An 8,839-nucleotide genomic window follows, 5' to 3' on the forward strand; every position below is an offset into this window, starting at 1 on the left:
TGAAAGGCTTTGGCATAGTCAATAAAGCAGAAATAGATGTATTTCTGGAACTCTCTTGCTTTTTTGATGATCCAGCAGATGTTGGCAATTTGATTTCTGGTTCGTGAAGAGGAACTAAAAAGCCTCTTGGTGAAAGTGAAAGAGGAGGGTGAAAAAGCTGGCTTAAAGCTCAACATTCAGAGTGAAAAAGTTGGCTTAAAGCTCAACATTCAGAAAACGAACATCGTGGCATCCAGTCCCATCACTTCATGGGAAATAGATGGGGAAACAGTGGAAACAGTGTCAGACTTTATTTTTTGGGGCTCCAAAATCACTGCAGATGGTGACTGCAGCCATGAAATTAAAAGACGCTTACTCCTTGGAAGAAAAGTTATGACCAACCTAGATAGTATATTCAAAAGCAGAGACATTACTTTGCCGACTAAGGTCGGTCGAGTCAAGACTATGGTTTTTCCTGTGGTCATGTATGGATGTGAGAGTTGGACTGTAAAGAAAACTGAGCACTGAAGAATTGATGCTTTTGAACTGTGGTGTTGGAGAAGACTCTTGAGAGTCCCTTGGACTGCAAGGAGATCCAACTAGTCCATTCTGAAGGAGATCAGCCCTGGGATTTCTTTGGAAGGAATGATGCTAAAGCTGAAACTCCAGTACTTTGGCCACCTCATGCGAAGAGTTGACTCATTGGAAAAGACTCTGATGCTGGGAGGGATTGGGGGCAGGAGGAGAAGGGGACAACCAAGGATGAGATGGCTGGATAGCATCATGGACTCAATGGACGGGAGTCTGAGTGAACTCCGGAAGATGGTGATGGACAGGGAGGCCTGGTGTGCTGCGATTCATGGGGTCGCAAAGAGTCGGACACGACTGAGCGACTGAACTTAACTGAACTGAACTGAAGATCATGGCATCTGGTCCCATCACTTCATGGGAAATAGATGGGGAAACAGTGGAAACAGTGTCAGACTTTATTTCTGGGGGCTCCAAAATCACTGCAGATGGTGACTGCAGCCATGAAATTAAAAGATGCTTACTCCTTGGAAGAAAAGTTAGGGCCAACCTAGATAGCATATTCAAAAGCAGAGACATTACCTTGCCAATAAAGTTCTGTCTAGTCAAGGCTATGGTTTTTCCTGTGGTCATGTATGGATGTGAGAGTTGGACTGTGAAGAAAGCTGAGCACCGAAGAACTGATGCTTTTGAACTGTGGTGTTGGAGAAGACTCTTGAGAGTCCCTTGGACTTCAAGGAGATCCAACCAGTCCATCCTAAAGGAGATCAGTCCTGGGTTTTCATTGGAAGGACTGATGCTGAAGCTTAAACTCCAATACTTTGGCCACCTCATGAGAAGAGTTGACTCATTGGAAAAGACTCTGATGCTGGGAGGGACTGGGGGCAGGAGGAGAAGGGGACGACCCAGGATGAGATGGCTGGATGGCATCAGTGACTCGATGGATGTGAGTCTGAGTGAATTCCGGGAGTTGGTGATGGACAGGGAGGCCTGGCGTGCTGTGATTCATGGGGTCGCAAAGAGTCAGACATGACTGAGTGACTGAACTGAACTGAACTGAATGGTTTATGAGGTTGAACATCTTTTCTTTGACCTATTTGCCATCTATAGCTCCCCTTTGTTGACATGTCTGTTCGTGTGTTTTGTCTATTTTCTAATCGGATTTTTTTAAATTGTCAAGTGTTGAATCCTTTAGTCTAGATAGTAGTTATTTGTTGGCTTTATCATTTGCAAATATTTTCTCCTGGACTGTAGTTTGTCTTTTCATTCTCTTGGCAGTGTCTTTCTAGAAGCCAGAAACTTAAATTTTGATGAAATCTAAGTTACAATTTACCAAATTTAAAAAAATAAATTGTGCTTTCAGTGTCATGTCGAAGAATGCTTTGCCTTGAATTTAGCTTTATTATTACATCCTTTGTCATTTCAAAAACTGCTGTCAGAAACAGCCATTCAGTTACTTCCCACATTTGTTGTAGAAATTCTGTGGATAGATTTTCTCTTTTATTATTTAGGACCTGCTCTGTGAAATTCCAGGTAAAGGATGACTTTTAGAAGAGTGCTTCTCAAACTTTAATGCTCCTATGAATCAACTGGGATCTTTCTGAAATGCAGATTTTGATTCAGTAGGTCTGAGATCAGCTTGGGGTTTTTCACTTCTAACAAGTTTACTGTTGACACCAATGGTGCTAGTCCAAGGACCTTGCTATGAGCAGTAATATTTTAGAATTCAATGTTCCTTCAATATCCAATCAAGGAATCCACAAAACATCTTCACCAGGAAGAAGAAGCCATAGCTTTGAAGCATAGTGATACGATGCTTATGTTAACTTAGCATGTGTGCTCAGCCTTGCCTAACTCTTTGTGATCCCATGGACTGTAGCTCACCAGGCTCCTCTGTCCATGGGATTCTCCAGGCAAGAATACTGGAGTGGGTTGCCATTTCCTTCTCCAGGGGATCTTCCCAACCCAGGGATTGAACCTGTGTCTCCTGCATTGGTATTCTTTACCACTGAGCAACTTGGGAAGCCCTATGTTGACTTAGGTTCTTTAGGGCCATTTTTGTGTTCTCATTTCCCTTGGTTCTAGTTTTCCATTTTTCTTTCAACCTATTTTCCCACATTTTCTCAAAACCTTTCTAGAATAAGGCAAACTCTAAACCAAAGGGGATGATAGAGTCTGAAAGGGAGGTTTTCTTTGCCGGCACCCAGCATACATCCTACGACTGTGACGCGGTTCAGGAAGTGGTTTCCTCCACTTATGCTTTTAATTATGTTTCTCTGTAAATGCGTTTTTAAGTTGCTTTGTACATATGTGAGTGGTCTGCTTCTCCCAGCGAGATGATACGTTTTTAAAGATGGGGACTGTGTCTTTCATTTCTTTTACAATCTCCCCCTGATCCTAGAACACTTGTCTACACATGGGCGGTGCTGGTGGTGGTGGTCGGGGGAGGGAACGGGTTGAAGGCTGTTCAGCAGGAAACCCCAGGCCTCCTGCTGATGACTAGCACGTGTCTCTGCTGGCTTAGAGGACTTGCCTGTGATCAGCTGTGCTCCAGTTGCCCAGAGCTTCTTGCTTGGTGGTGGTGGGGGCGGGGGTTGGGATGGCTGGCTGGAAAGACCAGTCCTCAAGAGCTCCATGGAAACAGGTCAAGGGATTAAATTCTAATCCCTTTGAGGATGGCATGAGATGCTGCATTTCTGGCACACTCCTGGCCATCTGCATACTCTGGTCATGGACTGCACTTGGAAGACCGAGGCTATAGGGAGCCTGACAGTCATAATCAAGATGCTTCTAACAGAAAGGAAGGGCCAAACTTCAGCTAAAGAGAAGCACAGTTCCTTGGTTGAGGTTTGCCCACCAGGTTGCTGTAACTCCAGGTAACTAAGTGCAATTATTCTCAGAATTCCACAGGGCATGACACACTTTCCCAGGAAATACAATTTCCCAAGAAAAATGACTCAGTGATCTAAGTCACTGTTTCCTAAAGCACGTACTGGTGATCACCAAGGGCTGTTGACTGAGAACATTTTGGGAAATGTTGACTGTCAGCCGTCCCAGGGATTCACTGTGCACTTTCTCAATAATAAAGGCTCTGAGAAGTCCTGCAATAAGAACAAAACAAAACAAAACGTGGAACTTCCATCAGGCCACTTGTTTCTCACGCTTGTTTTGACCACAAACTCCTTTTTCCCCCCCATCCAAATATGATTTACTGCCAAAGTTGCAGACCTGGGCAGCACATGGAGATACTGGTCTGAATCATGAGGACTTGGCTGACCTCAGCAAGCAGGACCATCCCTTCCCAGACCAGCAGAATTCCTGCTCTTGGCCAAATGTGCCCTGTTTCTCTCTCCCTGCGGTTTCTTCCCCAACCCCTGCGAATAAATCTGCTTAATGTCTTGATGTTCCATGTTGGATTAACTTTGTGGTAGCATATGTTGTTTCTGTGTGAAGAAGAGTCGGGTCCTTTGAAAGGTTGCTGAATCACTCAACCAGAGGCATCCTGGTTGGGGATTAATTGTGTGCAGCTGAGGAAGCTGCCGAGAGGCACTGAAAGTTCTTGGAACTAGAAAGGGCCCCTGAGTGGGAGGCTTTAGATGGCTTATTATAACTAAAAGGAGAATCAGTGTAGGGTAATTGGGAAGGCCATTCCTAATCTATGTTCCATTAGAAAAATATGAATGCAGAATTAATGGGCTTCGGTTTAAAATAGTGGTCATTGGAGGAGAGGACAGATTATCAGAAGATGATGGAGGGTCAGTTAAGAGCTAATACTCTCCTGGACCCAGGTGGCTGGATACTTTTTTTTTTTTCCTTTTTTTGCTTTATACTGATTGTTATTCATGTTAAAGGAAATGTAACATTTACCTAACTGCAGAAGTATAGCATGTATTTTTATTCCTTCCACAAATGTATGTTTCCCTGATTTTGTTAACTGCCAGAGAGCAAACCTCTCTAATGATTTCATTACCTGGAGAAAATACAAATGACTCCCTTGTGGGGGTGAGGGACCAAGAAGGGGTACGGCTTATCTTTCTCCACTCCTCCCACAGGGAGGGTGAATAAGGCGTCTTGTCTAATTGGTTCCTGTCTCTTTCCCCTTCTTAACACATCTTACCCATTCCTCAAAACCCCCATCAGGTCCTGACTCTGCTGGTAGGTTTCCTGGCTTGCTCTCCAGGGAGCTCTTAGTCCCACAGGTGAACAACTATCTCAGGATATGCCATGTTTCTTAGTCTGCCTTCTTCCCTCACGACTGGAATCTTCTCAGGGAAAGAACTTATCCTTTTACTATTATTGGGTTAGCCAAAACATTCATGATCTTACAGAAAAACCTGAATGAACATTTTGGCCAACCTATATTTTTTTAAATTGCACAAATACAATAATGCAAGTTTTCTTTTCTCTCCCTCCACCAAAATAGTTTGGGATGTTTATTCTAACATACAGAAGATCATGCTATATATTGCTCTGTAATTTGTATCACCACTTGCAGCATATGTTAGAAGGAAGACCATGTTAGTCATAGAGAGGTAATTCTTTCTTTTTAACCAGCACAGAGATTTCATCATATGGGTGCCCCATTCATCTTTAAAAACAATTTTCCTATTGAATGCCATTTGTGCTGTTTATGAATTCTATCTTTTACTTCTTTTGTACTCTGCATGGAGCTAGTGCTTTGCATGGTACTATGACAGGTTGGCTGGTTGTTTCCCAGAAAAGTTTGGCTTATGTTTGTGTGGAGCTGAAATAGCTGGTGAAGCTGATAAACAGTGAGGGGTTAGTAGTGAGGTGACCAGTCAAATGGGCTTATAAGGGATGGACCGGTTAGATGATAATAAAGATGAGGATGATAAAGATGATGAAGGTGGTGTTGGTAATGAAGAAAAAATGATGATGACAGTGGTGATGGTGATGAAGAAGAGGAAACCGGTGAAGGTGGTGATAGTGATAAAGACAAAATGATGATGGTGGTGATGAAGACGATAAAGAGGATGAAGATGAAATGATGGTGGTGATGGTGATGATGGTGGTGATGATGACTCCTCCCCCTCCGTGTTTTGGGTGTGAGGAGGAGTCCATGAAAAGGCGAGGGTTCTGCCTGGAGGGGAAGAAGGGAGGCAAAGAAAGCAATTGTGGACTGCCAAGCCCTTGTGCTTTGTAACTTGCTGTAGTTACAGAAACGCATGCAGAATATCTCTTCTGGGACTCTCAGGAAAAAGGTCAGCTTGGTCCTTCTGGCCAGTCTAGACATGGTCATCGCCTGGGAGCAGAGAGATCACTCATACAGACAAGAAGGAGTAACAGAGGCTGGCACTCCAGCCCTGCCAGAGCACAGGTTACCTGGAGTCTGGTCCACCGGGGTCTGGCAGGTGTGAGGAAGGTGGCCTGGCCCTGGCTGCCATCTGTGCGCTAATGTGCAGCCCCTGCTGGGCTCATGTGAGAGGTGATGGAGCTGGATCAACCTTCTGGAACAGGATGTCCCTCATGTGTGGGTCCTCACTCTGCACTGAGATTCTCTACTGAAGGGGTGCTGAGAGGGGTGTGGTGTGGGTGTGTGCTTTAAATTTTTTGTGATACGTTCAAGTTGGCTGATTAAAATTTCAGAATTCTTTTTTTTAATTATTGATTAATCAGGCGTTGGCTGGGCTGGATCTTTGTAGCTGCGAGCGGGCTTTCTCTAGTTGTGGTGAGCAGGGTCTACTCTTAGCGGTGCACAGGCGTCTCATTGCAGTGGGCTTCTCTTGTTGCGGAGCGCAGGCTCTGGGGCTTTAGTAGTTGTGGTGTGTTGGCTTGGTAGTTGTGGCTCCCAGGCCCTAAAACACAGGCTCAGTATTTGCGGTGCACAGGCTCAGTTGGTCCCACTAATGGAGCATAGAGAGGACTGTAAGTCAGGCTTGGGGAGATCCTGGGTGTTGCTGAGGCTGTGTCTAGAGTGAACGAGCACTGGAAAATGCATGACAGGTGACTTCTGGTGCCAAGACCCAGCAGGGCTGGGGGTGGAGGTAAGAGAAGCCACAGTGTCTTCTCAATAATTTACCCTGTTCTTACTTTAACTCTTTTCCCAGCAAGTCAGTAATGTGCAGCCACGTGCCTTACTGTGCAGACTTTACAAGTTTGATTGTCATGAACTTGAAGTGTGAAGTGTCAAGAAGTGTGAAGTAAGTGAAAGTCACTCAGTTGTGTCTGACTCTTTGTGACCCCATGGACTGTATAGTCCATGGAATTCTCCAGGCCAGAATACTGGAGTGGGTAATCTTTCCCTTCTCCAGGGGATCTTCCCAACCCAGGGATTGAACCTAGGTCTCCCGCATTGCAGGCAGATTCTTTACCAGCTGAGTCACAAGGGAAGCCCAAGAACACTGGAATGGTTAGCCTATCTCTTCTCTAGCGGATCTTCCCAACCCAGGAATCGAACCAGAATCTCCTGCATTGCAGGTGGATTCTTTACCAACTGAGCTAACAGAGAAGCCCTCATGATCCACGGATTCTCCTAAAACAAGCAATTTTAGAAATGCTGCAGTGATTTTTTCAGGCTGGCCTTCGCAAAGCAAAAGTTCCCATAAATCACTTGGATTGTATTTTCACAACACGCTCATGCACACACACTCACACACTCACCCCAGCCCAAATTTGTGATTTTGAAACAAAGTCACTCACCCCAGCCCAAATTTGTGATTTTGAAACAAAGTCTAACAACAGTCTCCAGGTGCTGCCAAGCTGCTCTCAGTTCCATTGGCAAAAAGTACCACAACATTAATCTCATCCTTCTTGACTTTCTTCCCATTTACTGATAACTTCTCAATGTACAGCCTTGAGCGAAACAAAAATGCAAAGACTATATTTCAAATAATGGGACTTTCATGTCTCTGCTTCTGGAATGATGGCCCTGGTCGTGCGCCTCCCCACGCCTCCCCATGCCTCCCCCTCGCTCCCTGGGAATGAATTAAATGCAGAGGTTTGCACAGTGATTTGATTTCCTTCTGGATGTGCTTTGAAAGAGCAAGTATGTGTGGAATGCAACTGCTTTGTAGGTTTTCTCTTTATCCAAGTCCTCCCTCCCGCCTGAATCACCTGGGTTGACTCCATAAAGGCACGAATGGATGCAGTTCACTGAAGAGCATTTCTGGAACATGTGCCTTTCCTGCAATGATGCATAATTAATCAGCTCCAGGCAAGCCAGCAAGCCAAGCTGGCTTTTAAAGATGCTGTCAGTCTTTCTTATTTTCTCCCCATCTTGTTCTTGTCAGAAGAATCTGCATGTCCGTCTGATTTGCTCAGGGTCTAATGTGACCATGTACATTTCAACAGTGGCTCCTTTGAACCACTCTTCGGGCTACAAAGGCCATGTCTACATGATAACAGACACACGATGGAAAAATGCAAAGGTCTGATGAGCACACACTCAGATCTCTGCAGCTCCCAATCTCCTTTAACCTCTTTTGTTCTTCCTCCACCAGGGCCCAACCTGGGAGTTCTTTGTGCATTAGCCCTTTAGTTGTCTTGTACCTCCTTGGTAATGACACAATCTGCCAAGAGAAACTCCCCTCTGGGTGTGTGTCTTGCAGTAGGAATTCGTCAACCTGTGGTGGAAGCCTTCTTTCTTAGGGAGCCCAGGAAAGTTCTTTTCTCTGATAAGACAATTCAAAACATTGGTGAATGGATGGGGAAAATTAAGGAGCTGGGGTGAAGGTGGTTTCTCCTATGTTAACTCATAAATAACTCTCTGGCATTGGCATTCTGGAGAGTAAAGTGTAAGTTGCTAAGTCGTGTCCAACTGTTTGCGACCCCATGGACTATAGCCCACAGGTTCCTCTGTCCATGGAATTCTCCTGGCTAGAATACTGGAATGAATTGTCATTCCCTTCTCCAGGGGATCTTCCTGACCCAGGAATCAAACCTCGGTTGCCTGCATTGCAGGCAGTTTCTTTACCATCTGAGCCACCAGGGAAGCCCTGGAAATTCTAGAAAGTAAGTGCTTTGCTATATGTAACTGCTATGATTTGATGATAGTCTCCAAAAATATGATGAGATTCTGACCCCAATTGCCTGTGAATGGGACCTAGTCTGGAAGTAGGGTCTTTGTAGGTGATCAAGTTAAGACGAGGTCATTAGGATGAGACCTGGCCCAATGTGACCAGTGTTTTTATGTTGTTGTTCAGTCGATAAGTTGTGTCTGACTCTTTGTGACCCCATGGACTGCAGCATGCCAGGCTTCCCTGTCCTCCACTATTTCCTGAGTTTGCTCAGACTCATGTCCATTGAGTCAGTGATGCCATCCAATCATCTCATCCTCTGTTGTCCCCTTCTTCTCCCGCCTTCAATGTTTCCC

This window comes from Oryx dammah, unplaced genomic scaffold (genome assembly GCF_014754425.2).
Source record: "Oryx dammah isolate SB20612 unplaced genomic scaffold, SCBI_Odam_1.1 HiC_scaffold_8, whole genome shotgun sequence".
NCBI classification, from domain to species: Eukaryota; Metazoa; Chordata; class Mammalia; order Artiodactyla; family Bovidae; genus Oryx; species Oryx dammah.